The sequence below is a fragment of the Fukomys damarensis genome, unplaced genomic scaffold (genome assembly GCF_012274545.1).
Source record: "Fukomys damarensis isolate Sample0158 unplaced genomic scaffold, DMR_v1.0_HiC HiC_scaffold_29, whole genome shotgun sequence".
Taxonomy (NCBI): Eukaryota; Metazoa; Chordata; class Mammalia; order Rodentia; family Bathyergidae; genus Fukomys; species Fukomys damarensis.
Genome location: NW_022900941.1, coordinates 4,496,515 through 4,520,912, shown reverse-complemented (window position 1 = coordinate 4,520,912; position 24,398 = coordinate 4,496,515).

The following is a 24,398-nucleotide window of genomic DNA, read 5'->3' as shown; positions in this document are numbered from 1 at the left end:
ACAGAGATCTCTTACAGAATTAGGATTAAAAGGAATTAAAGCTCTTTATGATTGTAAATGTAAATCTTTTATAGCAAATTTGAAACCAACAAGAAAACATATATATTTTCTTACTAAATCATTTCCACACACCTTTTCTATATACTTAGGCCTTCTGATCTTGTATATCTTTCTTTATCTCTTTCTAACAAGGCAAACATACAAAATCCTTTCATATCAAAAGTATATCCCTTTTACCCACAGCTTTCCTAATATTTTCCTCTGCCTCATTTACTATTAATCTTCTATGACAAACTTCAGTTGTTAAAATCTTAAAGTGTCTTTTTTTTTTCCTCAGCCAAACTTTTGTTGGTCAATTAACAGAGATCCCTTGCAATTAGGATGAGGAGTAAAAACATTTTATAACAGTAGCATAATCTTGTGTTATAATTATTGTCAGAAGTCTGTAAGCACAAAATAGAGAGGTCAAGTTAATCTATAATTACAATTAAAGAATTTGTAATGTAAAAGAAATGTTTTAAATGCATCACCTAAACATCTATATACCAATCATCATCAGACATTATTTTACATTGAAGAAGAAAGGTACATTATTGTTAGTTAATTAGCTAGAGGAGGGAATGATAACAAAGTTTTTTCCTCTAGGTGGATGTTGGGTTACAGGGTGAGGAGAAGACTGAGGGTGTTGGAAAGTATCATAAAAATACCATGCCAGATTAGACTGCAGGACTGGGTAATGTACTGGAACTCATGAACAAATGAGGCCAAATTAGCTGTGAGAGAACCCAGTCTTTTCTGATCTGTGAAAGGTTGGACAAAGAAAAGGGAATGTGAACCCTGACCACGTCTTTAGCTCCCACCATTTCACAAAAGGGCATTTGTGTCGCGGGGGTTACTGGTGGTAGAGTAGGATAGCGGGAGCAAGTGTGGGATGGGGAGATGCAAGTTGGCAGAGGTGAAGGGGAAGATCACAAAATGGCTGTAGGGGAGGGTCAGAGTCACAAGATGGAGGTTTAAAAGATGGTGGCAGAGAGGAGGGAGCATGTGAAAGATTAAAGTCACAAAATGGAGGTGTGCAAGATGGAGGAGGAGAGGACGGAGCAGGTGGAGGACAGAACGAGGAAGGGCAAGATGGTGGAGGTCTCTGAAAGCAGTAAGGAGGAGACTCATCTGCAGGATCAAACTCTTCAGAGGTGGAGGAAGAACTCAGGGGTTTAGTAGCAAGCAAAACATGATGAGGCTGACAAGAAGAAAAGAGGGAAGGTTTAGATCTTAGATAGGAAGAAGCCCTGAATGTATGGTATCTCATTCCATTTGCCAATGCACCCAAAGAAGTTGTAAAGATCCCAGATAATTGAGAGATCAAAGGAGTCATTAGGTGGCCATTTACTCTGGTTATCTAATAAATACTGGGGCCAAATTTGAGTAGAAAGCCTAATGAGGCATTTAGGGTTTAGATCAGATCTGAGTCCTATAGCTATGAGATTTTTGAGTAGACAGCCCAGGGAAGAGTTGGATTGTGCCCATCCCATGACAGAGAAAGGAGACTTATGTCACCGCTCACTCAAGTGTCCTGGAGTGAGGGACAGAGAATCATGAGAGTAAAGGCTCCACTCAGTGGGGTTGTCACCACTCAGGAATGGAACGCCAGGCCACAGTTGTCTGTGGAGGCTTGGGACCTGAGCTCAGGAATTTTTAGTTGGAGGCCACAATTGGCCGGGAACGCACCAAGTCTCGTAGAAGGAGAGAGGCCAGGGTCTCAGGGGTCTCTGCCATGGGGTCAAAATCCAGACGGACAAAACCCTCACCTAAAGGCTGGTTACTCACCTATCCATGAGGGCGGTGGTGGGCACGGAGAGGTGTCTGGGCTAATGGACAGAAGCGAGTTGTCCAGCGGGAAGATCGGTGCGCCAAGGCTCAGGGTCCCTGGACCCTCGTTGTTAAAGCCGGGAGCTGGGTAGTACCTGATCCGAGTCACAGCACCAGTGAAAGAAGCCCAGAGCCTGCCAAGGACCACTCCACACACTGACAGAGCTTGCATGAGAGATATTTATTTATTTATTTATTTATTTTTAATTGAGTTTATTGGTATATTTTAGGTATACAATACAGAACATTCATTATTGGGATCTTGTATCTTTACATGACAGGTATTGGTTCTCATTTTTCCCCTTATTCCTGCCCTCCCTTAACCCCCTCCTTCCCTCCCCATTTACAAACACTTTATTTCCATTTTTTCATTTTCTCATATTAAGGAGCCGAGGCAGCACTGTGGCCTGCCTCAGAGGAAAGAGAACAGGAGAAATCTCTCCCTCTCTCTCTCTCTCTCTCTCTCTCTCTCTTTCCTTTCTCTAACTCCCTCTCTTCCTCTTTAAATTTCCTGTGTTTTAAGTACTTGAGATGTGTCCATAAAATAGTAGTTTATTTCCACATATTGATGTATATTTTATAAAATTTTAATTTGTTTTTGAAAGAAACATTTACATAGGCTACTTAGGGCATTCTAAACTGTTACAGATTGGTTGGATAGGAGATAGATGAAATTTATAAATAGATACCTAAATTCTTTTTCCAAAATTCTACTTTTAAGAATCTATGAAAAAGTTATTTATTTTATTCAATTATATTTATGATTACAAAAATTTTAGAAAACACACGTGGTAAGAATTATCAAACTTTAGAATATTTTTCTATCTTTGAAGAATGTCCAAATACCTTTTAATAACATAATAGGATGTAGAAACAAGAAGGCTGAGTAAAACAAACTATAAATCTGATTACATATTTCACACACACATATGTATGTACATATACTAAAAAAACTAAACCAAAATACATAGATAGAAATAAATATTTAATACAATCTAATGCTAACATTGAAATCTTGGTTAATATTTTATTCCTGTACACTATTACTATCTCATTTATTGAAATAAAGTATATTTTTCCTATAGTCAGAAAGGAAGCACTTTTTTCTCCCATTTTCTTTAGTGATATTAAAAACAATTCACCCCCTCATGCTTATATATGGATACAACTTGTCATGCTTTCATTATTATTATATTAGAGGCTGTGAAAGAGAAACCTGTTTGTACCGAATTAATAACCCTTGTAGTATATCACCTTCATATAAAATCATGGCTGTGATTGCGGAAGACAAAAACAGGATATCTATCTGTTGCCAAAAAACTCAATTTCATCTTATTTTAGAGAGAGGGCTAACATTTATTCTCAGAATTATCTAGGCAACATACATTTGAAATTTGATTTAGAAATCTAGGAGATTAAAATATTTGTATTACACATATTTTCAATAGAAAATCTTTTCAGTGTGGCCATTCCTTTCTTGATATATAATTGAATGATATCAATTTCCTTTTGTAAGGTTTCTCACATTGAAATTTTATTTTTAATTCTATATATAGAGAAAAATTCAAGCAATTTGCTTTCCCCACTTTGTTTTGATCACATTTATTGACTAAAACCTTGTGCACATAGAAGTCAGAAATGAAACAGACACAGTAGTCTTGATTCCACTTTCTTCAATTTGATTTCTAAAAGAATGGGAACATGCAGAGTGTAACAGAATCACAGTATCCCTTTTCAAATGTTCTGTCAGACACAGGCAAGGCAGCCTTCTCATACCCAGAATTATGCAATGTTTGAGATTTACCAGGAACTCTGAAATAAGAAAAACTTCCTGATACCTTCTTTGTTCAGAAAGTCAGAAGATGACAGATTTTTGAAGATAAAACAAAATTTCCTAAGTCTGACATGAATATTTTCATCTTAAACTGAAATTTAAGTAATGATAAGGTAAACCTCATTACATGTGTGCTTAATTACTAAAGATTATTCATTTTACTTTAGATTTCATGAGCAAATATCGATGTATTTAAATTCAGTTTAATATGAGAGTATATATTGTGATATAATTTTTATACATTAAAAAAGAAAAAGCACTTGTTATACATTTTGTTTCATTCACCCATCATGTGAATGTAAAAATGCCACATGCTTTGACATAACGCTCCTTATGTTGTCAGCAACATTCTAATTTTTATAAAAAATAATCTTTGCATTTTTGTCCTCTGTAATTCTATACACATTTTCCTGAGAAGTAGCCACTTGCCCTTTGCACTGATAAAATTTCTTTAAATTGTCCTTATCCACGAGAACAGAACGTGTATCACAAATGTGTTTTCTATGAGGACCGGACTCATTCTCTGGAATGCATCTGAAGGTTGCAGGGCTCCCTATAGGCTTGGAAGATATTTGGCACAGTATAGCAACATTAAAATGTCTCTATAATTTTAAACAGATGTTTTGTTATCATGGGAGATTTAACATACCAGATCTAGAAAGAAATCATAATGTATCTGTGGAATCAAACTTATGAGCTTTAGTCTTGTGTGACTGTCATGACTTCAAACCATTTTGTAATATTTTCCCCAAACTCCTCCCAACTTGAGATGAAACACTAAAATGTTTAAAAAACATATAAATAAGATTGATAAACCAATACATTCTTTTAAAAATTTCTTGGCAATACATATTCATGTTCCACACTCTGACACCAGTATCTTCACATTATCTTAAATTTTGTAGGAACACGGTTGTCAAAGAACACTCAAAAAACTCTTATTTGAGCCTGACAATAAAACCAAGCAATGGTGAAGCCTATTCCAGGCAATCTCAGGCAGAACACAAAACATATATTCAAGAAATATACTTGCCTAAGATCACAGAGCTACTAAATTTCAATGTATAACTCCAATTTCCTCTACATCTCTATATTTACTGATAAATCTCAGATAGTCTTAGCTTCTTTTACTTCATATGTTAGCTGACTATAACAGCTGTTTTTCACAAACAATTTGTATATTTGTTCGACAGCTTTCTAATTCTAGGCTCCATAGATGTTGCCCCATTTAAATCTCACAGCAGATAGTATATGTGCTATGATCTGTGAATTCGCATTAGGAAATAATGTAACACTAACAGAACTTTCATTTCTATTGGTTTCTTCACTAGCAATCACTAGCAGGGGAATGTCAAATTGTGTGATTTAGTGCCTAACAATTGGCATGATCATACATCCTTTCAAGGAAGATTCATATTTTTTGCAATGTGGAAATCATAATGGTTATTCTGGTATATAGTTTTCATCATTTTCTCTAGTTCTTAACAATAGGGATGCCAGAAGGGAAGACAGACAACACAGCGCAGAATGCAGTCTCCCAAAGTGCACCATGCTAGCTAGCCTGCCATTTTCCATCGGCTAAAGTCACTTTATTTAAAACAGAGCAAATCATAAATGAGTTAGTTGTTTCTCCTTCACTTATGGAAATTCACATGGGAAGTGGATGCTGATGAGCGATTTTTTAAGTTGTCATTACTTTGAATCTTTCTATAGATTCTGGTGTGTGTGTGTGTGTGTGTGGTCAGTATTTGTTATGCCAGAGCTGCCAAGGACTAGCCAAATAACACAGGAAAGAAGATGAACCTTTTGGATACCGCTATTGTTTATTTCAAGTACACAGCATGCTGTTCCCTCAGACATAGACCCGTGGTTAACCTTTCACTGTGTATTTTCTTGTAAAGCGATGAAACAATTCCAGAGAATGGCTAAGAGGGATCTTCCAGAAATTCTGACATCTGAATGTTTCGGTAGAAAAGTTGTTGAAGGCTGTTATATATCCTCTAAGTATATTTTGTAAAATTTAAAAGAGAACAAAGAAATTTCGCCACTTATATTGTGAGAAAGTTTTCTTTCTGTTGGCTTTCTTTGAGTTTCTTGTTTCTTGGTTAATTCTTTTTAGCAGGACTGAGCTATAGAAAGCTGTTACTAACATACAATCTCGCAAAAAATCCTTTCTATTTTGCTTCTGAGTAACTACGCATTTCCTTATGCATTTTCTCTTAAGAGCATGGTATAGCTGATGGATCAAAAAGTTAAATGTGCATAAAATCTCCCAGAAACTGTGATTACATGATCGCAGCACTCTCTCTTTGGTGTGCTGAATTAGGTACTTAGGAGGAGGAAGAAACTGAGGCCTTCCACAAAATACAAACACCGGCAGAGTTCCTTCCCTCCAGATATCCAGACATCCAGACATACCCTACAAGAAATGCCAGCGACCCCTGTAGGTTGAAATAGAATGATGCTAAATTGTCAATGCTAAAATGATGCTGAAAGTCAAGGGTGTAGGCAGACAGAAGAACTGGCCAAGTTCATTACTTGCGCAAATATAAAAGAAATAGTATTTTAAAAAATGACTTGTTATTTTTTTCCTTAAAAAAGTCTATAAAAAGTAAAAGACAAATTAATAAAACACGCATATTTATAATATTAGCACACATATAAAGAGTTGTAATTTAAACATTAATCATCAAAGGGAGATGAAGGTGTTTTGATAGCATATAATTTGTATGAGTCTGCACTTAAAGTTGATTGCTTATCATTCAAATTGAATACTTACAATTTTAGGATGTAATGTGTTTCCCTCATAGTAACCACAAGTAAATACCATAAAATTTACTTATCACACAAAAGAAGATGTGGAAAAAATAAAAATGGTTCACTACAGAACACAAGCAAGATTTAAAACTGTGAAGTTGCAGTTCCCTATAAAAAGTTTCATTTCCCTGTAAAAATACCAGCTACTCAACCACCAATGGGATGGAGTAGCCTTGCATGTCCACTAGAAACCAGTTAGGACCTTCAAGAAATAAGCAAATCTCTAACCAAGAACCTTACATGCATTCAAACTGGAATGGAATTTTGCAGCATTATTGCTCACTCGAAGCTTTCCTTTCCCCAAAACAACACAGTTGTTCAGGAAGAAGTTTCCATTCTCTTGCTGCTTTCTCAGATCGGAAGGGAAACAGTGGAACTATCTTGAGTGTTCTTGCATCTTTATACAGTGTTGAGAGGACTGGTTTTCCATCTTACCTAACTTCCAGTCCTGGGGCAAATGATTACGTACCAGGTTAGAAACCACTGACAGCAGTGAAAGGCTTCCCGCCAGGGGGCAGCTGCAGGTACTGTGTATATTTTTGGTTACTGGGAGTCAGAAATTCATGTCTCACAACACAAAAATGCAACACAACAGATGAATTTCAAGAATAGGCAGTGGAGAGATTGTTAAGAAAATGACAACACCTGTTTGTAGTAATAGATTTAAAGAAACTAGAACAAAAACTCACAGAAAGTTTAGGACAGACACCTCCCCATAAAAGGTTTCAGGATGACTAAGTCTTTTAGCCAGGCTGAGTAGTACAGGTGTTCTTCTGCTTGGAGCAAGACCTCAAAGTCTGTGAAACGGTTTTGGTTCGTTTTTGTTTTCTTTTACACACTCCAATTTCCACCAAAAATGTATAGAAGACATATAAAGAAACAGAATGAAGGCCCAAAGTAATAAATTAAACCCATGGAAAAAATATTAAGGAAATATAGGTCTTCAGCTTACTTGACAAAGTAGTTAAAGCAAGTTTATTAAATGTGTTATATCAGCTTTAAAACACTGAATACATGAGAAACACAATATATGAACAAAAGGGTAGCATAAACAAAATTATACCAATTATAAATGAAAGAACTAGGCAAAACATGTGGATTGGAAAAATACAAGAATTTTGAATATCCACTAGGTGGGTTGACTAGCAGATCCAGACAGAAGGATAAATGTCGATACATCGTACTTTGAAGCAAGTTGTTTGAAATGATTTGTTCAGAGTAACAAGAGGGAGACGATGAAGGGGGAAGAGACAGGAGAAAGAAAAGAGGAAAGAGAAACGAAGAAAGAAAAGAAAGGGAGGGAGGGAAGGGGGAGGGAGAGAGAGGAGAGAGGGAGAGAGAGAGAGGGAGAGGGGCAGGAGGAGAGACCCTCTTATGAAACAAGACGAAGTTCCCAGCACAGGTAGGATAGGAGTTCCAGAAAGGAAACAGGTTGGAAAGGGGTAAAGTTGAGTTTAAGAAACAATAACTGAAATTTACCAAAGTTGAGGAAACGTGTAGGTAAATAAATATGAGAAGTTAAACAACCTGAATTAGAAAAACTAGAAAAAGAGAGAGGAGACCCACACTGAGGCACCTTGGACTTAATCTGTCCAAAGTCAAAGATAAGCGGAATCTTGAAAGAATAAAGAAAATAGTGACTTGGCCCATATCAAGAAGCTCCCAGAAATGCTGTCAGTAACTTTCTCAGCAGAAAATTTGCAGGCAGAATGCAGTGAGATAATGCCTTTATACTGATGAAAGAAAGTAACTGAAAAATCAGATATTCTGCATTTAGTAAAACTGACTTTCAAATATTAAAAAAAATTAAGGCATTCCCAAGATAATAGAAGGTGAAAGAATTAATTACCATTAAACCTACCCTAGAGGAATTGCTAACAGGACGCAATCAAGTAAAACTGAAAAGATAACAGATGAGATCATATAAAAATTAATGGTTCTGTTAATTCACAGCATATAGACACATTTAAAATTCTTTGCTACTGTAAAAATCTTGAACTACATTATCTGATATAATTTACATGACAAGCAGCACAAATATAATGTTAAACTTATGTTACTTTATAAACAAGTACAAAGATTAAATGTGTTAACATAAGTAACAAAGTGAGGAAACAGTAGAGTTATGCAATAGCTTTTTATTTTTATGAGATTTCTTACCAATTTAAAATAGATAACTAAAACTTAGGAAAGCTTTGTAATCCTTTTAGTTACCACAAAGAAAACATCTATAAAATATATTCTGAAACTAAACACAGACAGTGGTAATGAAAGAAAAGAGTACTCCTGTAAGAAATATATAAAATCAAGGAGGACAAATGGGCTTTTTCTAAGTTTTAGCTATTACAAACTGGGCCGCTGTAAACATAGGTGCGCATATATCACTGTGGTATGATTCTTTTAATTCTTTTGGAAAGACACCCAGCAGAGGGATGACTGGGTCAGATGAAACCTCTAGTCCCAGCTTGCCCATCAGTTGGAGACTGGATAAAGAGGATGTTGTTTTTCTATAAAATGGAATACTACTCAGCCATAAAGAATGAGAAATTAGAGTCATTCATGGGAAAATGGATACATGTTTAGGACATACTCCTAAGTGAAATACATAGGTCACGCATGTGTTAATACCAAATAATTTCTCTCATGTGAAAAACTGTAATGGTACCTAAGATTCTAATGGTATAATTGAAAATGTGAAATAGGAAGAAAAGGGCTAAAAGTGTAGGGGAAGTGGGAAGGGTAGGGGAGAGGAAATAAGGAAATGAAAAAATGGAAATAAAGCATTTTTAAGTAGGGAAAGGAGGAGGGGCTGAAGGGAGGGCAGGGGTAAGGGAAAAAAATGAGAACCAAGACCTGTCATGTAAAGGCACAAGATCCCAATGATGAATGTAACTGTACTGTATACCTAAAGTGTACCAATAAACTCAATGAGGAAAAAAATCAAGGAGGACATAGTAAACCTTTTCCTGTAACTAATTAAGTTTACATGGATTTAAATTCCTATAAAAATACAAGTTGCTACTGTGTCAGAAAAAACAAGTAACAAATTCTAGAAAGACAAGCACAAGCAAAGCCTGATCACGACGTCTGAACTAAATATCCAATCCTTCAGTGACTTCCAAGATGAAATTGTATGCTAGCAAAAAGCCTCCAGAAAACACTTATTCGCCAAAAATATCCAAAACATTCAAAATAACATTCTAAAATCAAACAGCTTAGTACTGAAAAATTGAAAAGGAAGGCTGTACAAGTGAACTCTCGTGGAGATTTTAAAACAACTATTTTGAGAAAACTTTATGAATGTCCAGAAAATTCAGAGAAAAATATTCACTACTTTCAGTGATAACACAGAGATGTAATCTATTTAAAATAATCAAATAGGAATTCTTCCATTGAAAAATACAATAGTGGATGAAATTAAAGATTTAATAGTCAAATAGATTAAATAGAAGAGAGAAAGACTGAGCTCAAAGACAATGTGTTTGAAATTGTTTAATTGGAGAAGAAAATGAAGAGAAGTGAGGGAAGTCTGAGAGTCTGAGGACAGCATTAAAGAGGCAATACTTGGGTTATTAGGGCTCACAGAGATCTGAGAAGGCAGAAAGTGTATATGGCTTATTCAAAGACATTGTACCGCAAGTGTCTGAAAGATATAGATGGACTTCACTACCCAGGGACAGCAGACTGAATGTCATCAGTCAGGTAGAGCTCAGTCAAGTGCACTCAAAGGCATGGACAATTTTTCAAGGTAAAAGGGATGAGATGTCATGTATAGACAATAATATCGCCAAAAGCCCATTAAAACTCAAACAAATTCAGCAAAATTTCCAGACATGCAATCAATGCATAAAAATCACTAACAGAGTTATACAGCAATAGTAAATTATCTGAAATATACACTAAGCAAGAAGCCCCATGTATAGTGGCTATAAAAAACTCCTCAAAATAAAGAAAAGCCAAAATTTTGGAATATAGATAGTTGCAAATATTTACATAACAAGCAAATATAAATTTAAAATCATAACCTAAATTTTCATACCGGGGATCGAACTCGGGCCCTTGAGTTTGAGAAGCAGGCGCCAGAAACACTGAGCTAAATCCCTGGCCCAATAGCCTAAATTTTGACTTCAACAAACCAGAGAAGAACACCAAAGCACCAATTTAGCACAAGGAAGAGATAAGATGGAACAATGTGAACAGAAAAATAAAGAATATAAAACATACATCTTAACAAAATTAAGTTGATTATTTGAAAAATATGAACAAAATTAAAAACATCCTTTGGGCAGATTAAGATAAAAAAGAATAGTGAACTATAATTAGAAAGAGGAAACATGCAAAGTTATTTTGAGGAAGGAAAAGGGGTTATAAAAGAATATTATAAACAAATGGTGTCAAAAATCGAGTAGCCTAAACCAAGTGCATATTTTCAGAAAACACAACGTACCAAATCTGTGCCAATAATGAAACAAAAAGTCAAACAACTTTTAACTAGTAACAATATTGAGCCAATAAGCAAAGTCCTCTTAAGGTGCAACAAGATCAAGACCAGAAAACTTCACCACTGAGTTCTCATAAACATTTAATTAAGTATAGACACTACTCTTTTCAAATTCTTCCACATGTTTGAAGAGGAGGGACCATTTTAAAACTAATTCTTTGAGGCCAACATATCCCCGATACTGAATGAAGTTAGACAAAGATACTATAAATAAGGGGAAAATAGGCCTTTTCACTAACTCTGTTTCTTGATGAATATCTACGCAAGATCTTCAAAACACTTGCAAACAAAATTCAAGTGTATATTAAAGGGATTATGCACCATAACTAACTAGGGTTTATTCCTGGAACGCACGACTGGCTTGGTACATTAGAGTCAACTGGGACACCTCTCCATATTATCAGAAGGAAAACCGCATAAATAAAACCATCAAAATTGAAAGCTTCGGTGCATCAAGAGACATCATCAACTGAGGGAAAACAATCTGTGGAATGGGAGAAAATATTAATGGTGTATCACCTTTATTAAACCTCTTATCTAGAAAATATAAAACACTGCACTTCATTAAAAAAAAACATCTGCTAAAAACAGGACTAAAAGTAGAAATGCTAAAAATGAGTAAATGAATTTAAAATCCACATAAACGAAAAGATACTCGAGATCAGTAATCCTGAAGAAGGTTAAAACTAACACTAAAATGAAATATGTATCTATTAGAATAGTTCTTAGTAAAACAATCATAGACATTATGAGGTGTAAGAGAAAATATGGAGAAACTTGAGCCTCCTACACTGAGTAAGCGGTGCTGCTATTAATGGAAAAATGTATCATTTTCTCAGAAAAATACAAAGTAAAATTGCCGTAATACCCTTCATTTCCACTTCAGCGTATGTGCTGACTCCATTTAAAAACAGAAATTCCCCAAGATAGTTTTAGACTCGTGTGAATGGAGGCGTCATTCACCACACAAACACGAAAGATGCAAGCAAGTGTTCAAAGATAAATGTATGGATATATAACACAGAACATGCGTGCATTAGAGTATCATTCAACCTTAAAAAAAATGAAAATTAGTACACATGTCACAATTTAGGTGAGCCGTGCACGTCACTCTAAATCCAATAAGCCAGGCGTATAAAGACAATTATAATATTAAACTCCTGTGAAGTACCTAAGGTACTGGTACTCACAGCGACAGAACGGAGAGAGGCATGGGGAGGAAGAAGTTGTTTAATGGATATAAAGTATGCATTTGGAATAACGAAAATGTTCTACAAACGGATAGCACTGATAACTGTACAATGTTGTGATTATATTTAATGCCATCTGAGTTCTGTACCTAAAGATGATAGGGGTAAATCTGAGGCATATTTTAATACAATAAAAATGAATTGTACAAGAGGAAAGAATAAGGAAACAGGGAAAGGAGAGAGAAGAAGATATGGAAGAAATGGAGACAGAGGGAGAGAGAGAGAGAGAGAGAGAGAGGAGAGAGAGAGGGAGAGAGAGACTAAGAGAATGAGGAGAGACCTCGCTTGAAGGCGAGTTAGGCAGAGTTGTAGAAAATCACTCAAACTTTCACACACATTTTCTTCTTTGTTATACTGTCTGGATTTTTAGTTTGTTGTAAACATTATATTAAAAGAATAATTTACCTGGTAGCATTGTAATTGGGCAAATTAATTATTTCAGAATAACAGCATATTAAGTGGAAATATATCTAAACACGTCGTATGGTCGTATGCATCCTGGCACAGTTCCATGTGTCCTAATTCTGCCATTCTACATGACATTTAAGGCAGCAGACACAGCTGCCATTATCTAGCTGTTTTGAGTTTTGTTTGACCTAGATTAGTTTAATACAATGTGCTGCCTAAAACTGTAAATTGTTTATTCTCGAACATAATTAAAAGATCCCTTCCTATATAGTCGATCTGGGGAACAACAAAGTTTCAGTGACTTCAAAAGTAGTCAGGTAACCCATATTTTTCTGATGAGTCTTCTTTTTCTATGTAGTTTTATGCTTTGTATTGGCTCAAATTTACAAGAAGACTGATTTATCTCTTTTATTAGAAAGAAGATGATGGTTTCTTTTGCAGTGCAGAAGCTTCTTAATAAGATGAGATCCTAGTTGTTGATTCTTTCTGCTAATTCCCATGCTACTAAGGATTTGTTGGCAAAGTCTTTTCCTATGCCAATGTCTTCAAGAGTTCTTCCTAACTTATCTTCCAGAAAATTTTTTAATATTTAGATCTGTAATCCACTTGGATTTTAGTTTAGCGCATGGTGAAAGATGAGGGTCTAGTTTTAATCTTTGGCAGGTTGAAATCCAGTTTTTCCAACACCATTTGTTAAAGAGGCTATCTTTCCTCCACTGAGGATGATTGGCTCCTTTGTCAAAGATGAGGCAGCTGAGTACATCTGGAGTTGTTTCTGTGTCTTCCAATCTATTATTGCAACCACTATAGAAATCAATATGGAGATACCTCAAGGAAGGTTTAGAGGTTCCATTTGACCCTGCCATCCCTCTGCTGGGTATCTTTCCAAAAGAATGAAAAGAATCATACCACAGTGACATATGCACACCCATGTTTATAGAGGCACAGTTTGTAATAGCTAAAACTTGGAAACAGCCCATTTGCCCATCAGTTGGACACTGGAGAAAGATGTGGTTTTTCTCTTAAATGGAATACTAATCAGCCACATAGAATGATAAATTAGATTCATTCATGGGAAAATGCATGCATATTGAGGATATACTCCTAAGTGAAATGAATAAGTCTCACATGTGTAAATACCGAATAGTTTCTCTGGTGTGAAAATCTAAAATAGTACATAAGATCCTAATGAGATAATTGACAAGGTGAAATAGGAAGAAAAGGGATAGAAGTGTAGGGAAAGAGGGAAGGGGAGGGGAAAGGGAATAAGGGAAAAGAAAAAAATGAGAAAATGTCAAATGGAAACAAAGTATTTGTAAATAGGGAAGGGAGGAGGGGGTGAAGGGAGGGCAGGGGTAAGGAGAAAAAATGAGAACCAAGTCCTGTCCTGTAAAGGTACAAGATCCCAGTGATGAATGTAACTGTACTGTACTGTACACCTAAAATGTACCAATAAACTCAGTGAGGAAAAAAGATGACACTGGATACATCACGCATGGCAGCGAGGCCCCATATCCCAGCCGCAAATAAATCTTGCTTGTGTCTCAAACCCTTTACTGGCAGATGCACTGTATTTGTTGTTGCTGTTGCTGTTTTAATTCTGTGCAAATAACGAATGGGGAAGTACTTGTTGCTACGCATGAAGGGGACACCCTAGAGATGTTTGACAGGGCATCAGCATAACGTGTTTCTACAGTCCTTCAGATTCATAAACGTTCATGTAATGAATCACAGAAGGAAGAGATACACGATAAGATTATGAAATTTAGTTTCTTCATCATCTTTTCAGATCATTTTCCAAATTTTAAATTTTGGTGTTATGTAAATTTTCCATAATAGAAATAGACAAATATTAATCACAGAATGACAATTTTTCTTTCAGACACCTTTTGAGAACCATATTTTGCTCACTATTTGCCAGTGCAAGCACATTAGGAACTCAGACTTTCTCTTGCCCTTCTCTCTGCCAGCCTCCTAAACTCTGCTGAGTGTATCTTCGTAAGAAGAGCAGAGCCCTGAGCTTGTCTGAAGCCCATTATTGAGTCTACTCTTTGTCCTCTGTTGGTTACTGTGATTACTTTTATGGTTTAACGGTCCACTTTATTACAGGATACATTTTGGGGAGGGGATGGTCTCGTTCCTCAACCAAATGACGTGACAGAAAAAAAAAGTCACATTGTCCTTTTATCTTTATCATCTTGGATCATTCAGTAGTTTTGAATTCTATTTCATTTGTTGAGGCTTTTCTGGAAATGACTATGTTTAATTTCCTTTCTCCTAATATTTCATTTGCCAAGTTCATTTTTTTCTATATTTATCTTTTTATTGGCTTTGACCTGTTCTTGTTGCTTTGTTTTACTTTTAACCAGAGTATAGCCGTATCTTTAGTATATAGTGTGGGAAATATGTTTTATGAATCCCTAGAACACGTGAGGATGATTTTTACCCTACCAGTAGTAACTATTATTTTGTCATGTCATTAAATGTTATACTTAAGATGTTTTTCTGTAGAGGTTTGAAGATTACTTTGTTTCTGACATCCAAGATTGTTAATGAAGAATTTAACACCAATTCAGTGCTTCTTGATTTCTTTGAGTCCTGGTGTGATTTCCCTGAAGATTTGTAGGATCCCCTTTTTGCTCAGAGTAAGTGTATTTCATTATTTATGTCTTTCTGTATGTAGGTCTTTCTGTTGGAAACCTCCCGTTTTTCATCAGTTCTGGAAAATGTCCTTCAATTACTTTGATATTTACTTATTTCCATTCTGTTCTATCTTCTTCCTAAACTCTTTTCAGAAGACTGCTAAAACTCCTGGGCTGATTATCAGTATTTTAATTATTATAATAGCCATCTTTTTTCATTTTCATTAATTTTCTCAGTTTTCTGAGGTGTATTTATAAGTAATCGATTTCTTCCCATCCATTTAACTGTTTCTGATTTCCCGGCTTAGATTTGATTTTTTTTTTCACTTAACAGAAGCAAAACTTCCTCTGTTAGCAATCAAGTACATTTTATTTCTTTGACTGTTTAAATGCTTCTTTGTGTGTTTTTTAGTTTCTTTGTTTATGGTCATTCAGGTGCCTCTGTTTCCTTGGGAGTCAAGTGTCATGTTTCATTGTTTGTTTTGTTATGGTTAGATTTTAGTTTCATATTCCATGATGATTCTTAGTTTTCTGGAGAAAAATTTGGGAAACAAGTTTCACCCCACAACTTTTCTTATCTGTTTCTGGAAAACTGGTTTTCAGTTTTTTCACTTCATTTTACATTGTACTTGTCAGTGCAGTTAGCACTGATAATATATTGGTCTGTGACTTCTTTTAAAATGTTTTTAATTACTTTTAATACTTTAATGTACTAAAATATCTAATTCACTGAGGAACTCCACATATGTCTGTGTTACATATTGCAGTTGCAAGGAATTACCACACATTTAATGACTGAGCACATTTATTATCTTACAGTTCTGGTAATTAAAAATCCACAGCAGTTTCCCGAGGACTAAATCTGAGGCGGAAGCAAAGCTTCGTTCCTTTTGGTGGTGGTGGGGGAGGGTCTAATGGATAATCGATGCCGTTGCTTCTCACAGCTTCCGGAGGTCAGCTGCCCGCCCGTGTGTGCTACTTCCCACATCTCATTTCCAAAGCCACCTTCATTCTCTGCCTCTCCCTCCGTCTCCCTCTTCTCCCCTCTCTGACTCTCATCCGATTCCACCGTAGAACTATCTCTGCCTCCTCCTTCTTAGAACGGCTCCCTCTTGGTATCCCTGAGCCCTCCGTGTTAGTTCCGGGTAATTTCCCCATCTCAACATCTTTAACTCAATGACAGAGGTAGAATCATTTTTGCTATGTAAAGAATCATGTTTATATGGGCCCGGGATTTAGCTCAGTGGTTCCGCCGCCTGCCTTGCAATCCCAAGGACGAGTTCGGAAAAAAATAAAAAATAAAAATAAAAAAAGGAATCATGTTTATGGATTTCAAGGATTAGAAAGTACAGTGCTGTTCTATGGAAGTAGGACCATTGTGTAATCTACCATTTTATTTATGTTATCACAAGCAACTCATGTTTTATTCATTTATTTATCATAATGAGGTCTTGAGACAGATGTAAAAATAACATTTTGCAGATATTTGTTTTAATAAAAGAGTTGTAAAACTTTCATACAGATAGCTATGCTTTCATACCAATATCTATGGCAGGAATGTCCTTAGGCCACAGGCTACTGCCTCATATAATGCAGGCACCCATAAATTATTAATAAAATACACAGTATTATATATGCTTTATGTGACATCCTGCTATTGCCATATTTATTTCTGGGTTGTACATAATTTTGACCAAGCTTTGGCATATGTCCCTAGCATCCTGCATCTTGTACCTGGCATGCAAGAGGTGCTAGGGAAATAACTGTGGAAGAGATGGCTTTACCCTTAGGAGCAGAATATCATGGTGAGCAAGTCAATAGTTTTCCAACTAGGGATAATATTTTCCTATATTTTTCCCGACTAGGTTATGAGAAAACACCCATGGTCATGGACAGTACTGAGCAGTAAAGTTTAGTTTAACTAATTAAATTTTTAACTGCTTTCTTTATCCTTTGCTATGTGCATGGTTTTAAATAATCCTCATAATAAAGTTATTTGTAATTATCATCATCCCCTTTGTCGTTAAAAGTGAATCATACACAGAGATTTTAATAACTTCGATTAATGTTCTACAACTAGGGAATAGCCAAATTGACATTTCAGACCAAAGGCTTTTTGTGGAAGTTCATATTCTTGTAGTATAGAACACTGATATTACTTTGCTTAACATTTTATTTGAAGCATTGATGTGGACTCTCTCCATTGGGGGATACAGGTTGGGTTATGTTTTGGTGAGCAATAATTGCTACAGTAACATTGCCAGTGGTCAGGTGATTGCATGGGTCACTGGTTTCCAACAGTGATCTTTTTTATTTATTTTTCTTCTCATTGAATTTATTGGTACTTTTTAGGCATACAGTACAGTTACATTCATCACTGGGATCTTGTACCTTTACATGACAGGTCTTGGTTCTCATTTTTCCCCTTATCCCTGCCCTCCTTCACCCCATCCTTCCTTCCCTATTTACAAAAACTTTTTTTTCATTTTCTCATATTTTTACTTTTCTCTTATTTTCTTTCCCCTACCCTTCTCACTTCCCCTGAACCTTTAGCTCTTTTCTTCCTTTTTCATATTGTTAATTATACCATATGGATTTTATTTACACTTGCAGTTTTTCACACCAGAGGAACTATTCAGTATTTACACATGTGTGACTTATTTATTACACTTGAGTATGATCTCAATATGCATCCATTTTCCTATGAATGCCTAATTCCTCATTCTTTATGGCTGAATAGTATTCCATTTTATAGAAAAACCACATCATCTTTATCCAGTCTCCAACTGATGGCCATTTGGACTGTTTCCAAGTTTTAGAAGTCTTAAACAAAAACAACCTCCAACCTAGATGGATGTAACCTGCAAAACTCTCTTTCAAAATGGATAGGGAAATAAGATACTTCCATGACAGAGAACACCTGAGAAACTTTATGAATACCAAACTAGCACTACAAGTAATTCTAAACAATGTCCTAGAAAAAGACAATGAAGGTCACAACACCATGAGCCCCAACAGAACAGATCAATTAGGCAAGGCAAGACACTGAAGGGAGAGGGGGAAAAATTAAAAAGAGCCAGCAGCAGGACAATAACGTAACCATGATCTTCTTGACTAGGAGATGTTCCTGTTTTACTGAGTGCTCCTCCACCCCTAACAAAGGCCAGTAGGTACTAATCTTTATCACTGAGGTTGTCACTGATTTCTATGTGTGCTTTCTGTATGTGTTAATATAGCCAACAGATGTTTTTGCTACAAAGGTAACATTCAGCAAAGCTTTATAGTAAAACTGCACGAGCCAGGTCTTGTGGCAGCAGAAATGCAAGAAAAGTTTATCATTCCAAGGACAAAAAAATGTATTTGACATAGCAACAAAGAAATGCGGTACTTAATTATCTCTAAAGGAAAAGTAATCTACATCAGTAAAAGTGAAGCCAAGTTGAATTTAAAAAAAGAAGAAGAACATAGAAAAAGCAGAAAGACAAGAAATAGACTGGACTAATTCAATGTGAGATACTAATGAGATATATGTGTGTACAAAATTACCTGCCAACAGGTAGCTTATTTTGAGTTGAGGAATACAGAAAATAACTTAATGCATGTGAACATTACAGAAATTCATAATATTGTCATTTAGTAAATTCATAAAGACCAAGCATTATTCTTGGTAAATATTTAAAAAATTGATTTGGAGCATGTTAAATTTGATAATGCCATTGCAGAAAGCCAGGGGTGTGATTTTTAGTAGTTATGTAGCTATTTGAGGTAAAATTGAGGGAGGAAAGTATAAAAGTGTGATTATTCCTATATAGGTGATGTTTAAGGTTGTCAGACTTGAGTAGTAGAAAAAAGTCATAGACAAAACTGAGCTAGAAGGAAGGATTCAATACAGTAACTAAGAAAGACAGCCATTCGGTGGGGTTGGGGGAAGTGGAAAATGAGGGACAAATAACCTCTGAAGGCTCAAGTGAAGGTGATTATGCCTTTACGAGAAGAAAGCAGTCACCTGTTTTGAAATAGTGATGAAGACAGAGAGATGCTTGGACTCTCATAATGTGGACACCCATCGTGTCACTTGAATGAGAAAGAAACACGGGCTGTGCTTTCCTTTGTCTTTTATTCTCCACTTCTGCACCTCTCAGTCTAGGTATAATCTTCACTCTTCTCTATGTCCTCTGTCATTTTTAAAATTAATTTTATTGCTACATTTGAGGTACACAATATAATGGCATTCATCATTAGAAATTTGCACCCTTGCACAGTCCCTCTTGGTTCTTGTTTTTCCCCATTCCCCTGCCTCCCTTCACCTCCTGCCCGTCTTCAAAGGACTGCTCTCGACTGCGGTCACTGGGACTGCCTTGCCGTCTCACTTGGACTTCTGGAATCCTGAACCTAACATTTATGACATATGACTTTTTATTGGCAAAAATACTGAAGAGATGGGTTCACACTCAGGGGACAGAGAGTTTTACGTTGGGGGAAAATGGGCATCGTTTCTCAGGTGCCTGCTGTTGGTGTTCACTTCAGTGCACACCTCGGGACGAGGACTTGCACTGCCTACACCCTATACGTCGGTTTCTCCGTCTGTACTCAACTGCTGCTGTGCACCCACCTGTGCAAGATCTGTACTTTACAACTTTTACCGAAGAAAACCAATCCTCCCATTATTATTGCTTCATCATTCATTCCAAATCACAGCAACATATCTCAGAACGTGGTGGAGAACGTAGATGTTATCTCAACTGCTTTTTCACACCAGATTGATTTAAGGCTCCTCAAATGCTCTTGCTGACATGCTAGCCTGTCCGCACCTGCACCGTTCCGAGCTCAGCAGTGAGAGAGCATTGCCAAAACGGACCGGGAGCAGATGAATGGCAGGAGAATGTTTCCATTTTCCACTGAACTTTCCATCACGGTGCCTATTTCCATCTGCAAATTCTCTGAACCTTACTTATGCTTTTCAGCCTTGCTCCCCATGTGAACTGCAGAAAAATGGGATTTCCAAACAGGATCACATTTGTTCTTGCCTGCAGTCCCCTGGGGAAACAATCTAAGCCAATACTAGCGGGAAGCCCGTGAGATAGAAAGGAGTATTAGTAAATATGGTCTTATTCCAACAACGTTCATAACCGAACAGAACGATCTGTGGGTCTGACAGCAGATACTGCAATTGAATATCATTTTGCAGTAGCAAAATTGTGGCTAAGTGCTGTCAGGAAACAGCAGGTGGTTGAAAGTTGGCAACTTTTTATGAAAGCAATTTGTATTACTGTACATCTCATGTGAGCAGCGGTAATAAAGAGCTAAGATGTTCCAGGAATGAGGCACAAATATTAGAAATGGGTTTCTTCTGTAGGAATTTGGACCATGACTCTTGCATTAAAATAACGCAAAATAACCATTGACATTTTGTGTATATTTTTTTTTCTTCTCAGTGCTATTGGCAAATTATTCATCACAGGATTTGTATTGACCTTTATGAATTTGTGGTTTGGAAAATAAGTAAAATATTGAGTAAAATTCACTTTCATTTTTTCTTTGCACGTTTCCGGTACGTAGTGATTACATTTCCTGTATAACACATCATTCTTTCTCGTCCCCTTGTCCTCCTTCCATCTCTCCCTCACTCTCTGATTTCCTTCCCTTCTGAAAAACATCTCTGTCCTTCCTACCATGTATCTTTCATTTTGTTCTTTATTTATATTTTTGGAATTCTCACATGAAAGAATCCATGCAGTATTTAAGCTTCTATGTCTGATTTATTCCAGTTTCTGCTATGGCCTCAAGATGCATCAATTTTCCCACAAATTACTTAAGTTTATCATTTTTTTCTTGTTGAGTTTGTTGGTACATTCTAGGTACACAGTACAGTTGCATTCACCATCGGGATCTTGTACCTTTACATGACAGGTCTTGGTTCTCATTTTTTCCCCTTGCCCCTGCCCTCCATTCACCCCCTCCTCTCTCCCCATTTACAAATACTTAATTTCCATTTTCTCATTTTTTTCTTTTCCCTTATTTCCTTTCCCCTACCCTTCCCACTTTTTAGACCTTTGCTTTGACAATGTCAAATAGGAAGCTTATCATTCTTTATTATAGAATATTGCTCTGTTCTATGAAAATAGCATATCTTCTCTACTTATTCATCTTCTAATAGACATGTAGATCACTTCCAGTATTTAGCTATTATTAATTGTGGTGTTATAAAAATGAGAATGCATGCATCCCTGTAATGTGATGTATTTAACTGTCTTGGGAAGACACCTAGAAAAGGAAAAGCCATATCAAATATAATCTTTGGTATTAGTTTGCTAAGAAATTGCCACACTGATTTCCCTAGTGGTTGCACTACTTCACATTATCAGCAACAATTTAGAAGGGTTCCTTGTATAATTCTTAACCGACGATTCTAATAATGATACAGATTGGTTGCAAAGATAATCTTTTTAAATAGAGTGGATCAATTTATTCTATTTTATAGCACTGGTTTGTGGTCCCTAACGTTTTCATTCCTTGTGAGGACTTAGCAGACGCGCAACATGTACGTTCATTCTGTTTTTCATCCCCATTCCCTGCCTTCGCTCCTCCTTTCACCTGTATCTCGGTGCCTTTCCATTTTGGACGTATTTCCAGGACACAAGGTTTGCACGCCTTGTGTGGAGTGAGTGCACGTACCCGATTCCTTCTTAACAATTTCACTTCTTCTCTTCCTTCTCCACCCCCCGTCTCTGATCTTCTCTTTTGATAATAGATTTATCTCGCTCCTGCTATCTTTTATTTTGTACTTCATTTATATGTTGGTATTCTCTTATAAATTATGTAATATTTAAGCTTGTGTATATAATTTATTTCACTTAACAGTATGGTTTCAAGGTGCATATGTTTCCCTACAGATGACTCAAGTGTATCTTTCTTTATGGCAGAGTAGTATTCAATTGTGTGTAAATACTACATTTTATTTTCTATTCATCTCTTGATGTAAATAGAGCTCACTTCCAAGATTTATCTCTTGTGAATTGTGTCACTATAAACTGAATATACATGGATCACTGTGATATGATGTCTCTGACTCTTTTAAAGTCACCTAGAAGAGGAATAATTGTGTCAAACGCATTTTCTAGTTTTACTCTTTGAGGAATCTCCATATTGATTTCCCCAGTGGTTGTACCAGTTTACGCTCTCACAGCAGTGTTGAATGTTTCCTTCCCATACAGCCTCTCCAGAACCTGATATTTGATTGCTTGATGATGGCCGTGGTCATCCTTTCTGGAGGGCAGTGGAATCTCAGTGTTGTTTCAATCTGCATTTCTCTAGTGGACAGCGATGTTGAGCATTTCTTCGTGTATTTATTGGCCCTTTGTACTTCAATTCATTTTGCTTGCCTATTTAAAATTTGGTTTTTAGTACATGCTTGCAAGCCATGCAGCTTACCGTCATCTTGGGAATGGTTGCATGTGCGTATCATAGTTTCTTTTTTTTTTATTAATTCCCTTGCACTTCCTTCCTCTTCCTGCTCCCCCACTGGTTGCCCAGTCTCCTCTTTCACACTTTTTCGTAGTGTTTGTCTTGGCTTACGTTCTGGCATATAATGTTTACATTGATTGAGGTTGTTGGTATTCTATACATAGCACATCTTTACTCTCCTCATTTTCCTTTCCTTTTTTCCTCACTCCTCACCCGTGTTCCCTTGGATCACTTCCCTCTTGTAAGAGATCCATCGCCTTGTCCCTTGTTATTCATCTTTTATCATTCTTTTTATTTTTATTTATGTAGAGATAGGACATTCTGTTTATTCAGTCATCTGTTGATGGGTATACAGGCTGCTGTCAGGATTTAGCTATCACAAAGTGTGTCTTGGTTTGCAAGAATCACTGTCATATGATGACTTAAAACTCTTTGGGGAAGTTATCTTACAGGGGGATACTTGGATCATATTTTGTCTTTTTTTTGGGGGGGATTCTACTTTTTTTTAGCTATTTCTGTGTTCTAAATAGGAGCCCTCTCTCTGAGTGATGACTAGTAAAAAAAAATCCCTATATTATAGCTTAATTTTTTACTCTCTTGGGTGTTTCCCTTGCTGTGCAGACTGTATCTGATTTCATATGATCTCAGGTGTTGATTCTCAGAACCATCTCCTCTGAAACTCATGTTCTGTCAGAAAGTTCTTGCTTACACATAGTTTTGCCTATTTTCTGTTTGAGCAGGATAAGTGCTTTTGTTTTAACATTTAGTTCTTTGAGTCACTTCAAATTTTAGTTCAGTACATAAAAAAATACTATTTGGCTATAAAGAGTTACAAATTTGAGACAGTTGAATGAAAATGCATGCACCTGGTAAAATGCAATGTTGAGTGAAATAAATCAGATATATAAGTTTAAACACTGAATAGTATCTCTCATTTGAGTGAGGGAAAGTATAAACAAAAAGAATGACAAAAAAATGTAAAATAATTTCAGGTGTGGGATCACAATGCCTCCAGCTTTGCCCTTTTTGATTTTGCTATTCTGGGTCTCTTCTGGTTCTACAAGAACCAAACCAAAGAGTCATAGGAATCACAAATTTTAGGATTGCCTTATTCATGTATATAAAGAATGCTGTTGGAATTTTGATTGGAATTATGCTGAATCTGTACATCAATTTTGCAAAAATAACAATTTTTAGTTTTGATTCTGCCTATCCAGGAACAGAAGACAAGTTTTCATTTTCTAATGTCCTCTTGGATTTCTTTTTTCAGAATACTGCTTTTTTCATTGTAGAGGTCTTTCACTTTCTTAGGTTGATTTCTAAGTATTTAGTTTTTCTTGGTGTACTGTTTAAGGTATTTTCCCCCTAATTTCTTTCTCAGTGAGTTCATTATTAGTATACAATGATTTTTTCTGTGTTGATTTTTTTTATCCCACTACATTAGTGAGTTTGTTCACTAATTCTAAGGATCTTTTGTGGATTTGGGGGTGGGGGTTCTATGTAGAAGAACATGGCATTGGTGAATAATGGTAATTTGACTTCTTCCATTCTTTTTTACTGTCCCTTTTATTTCTTATTCTCTCCTAGTCGCTTTTGACAATGTTTGAGTATTG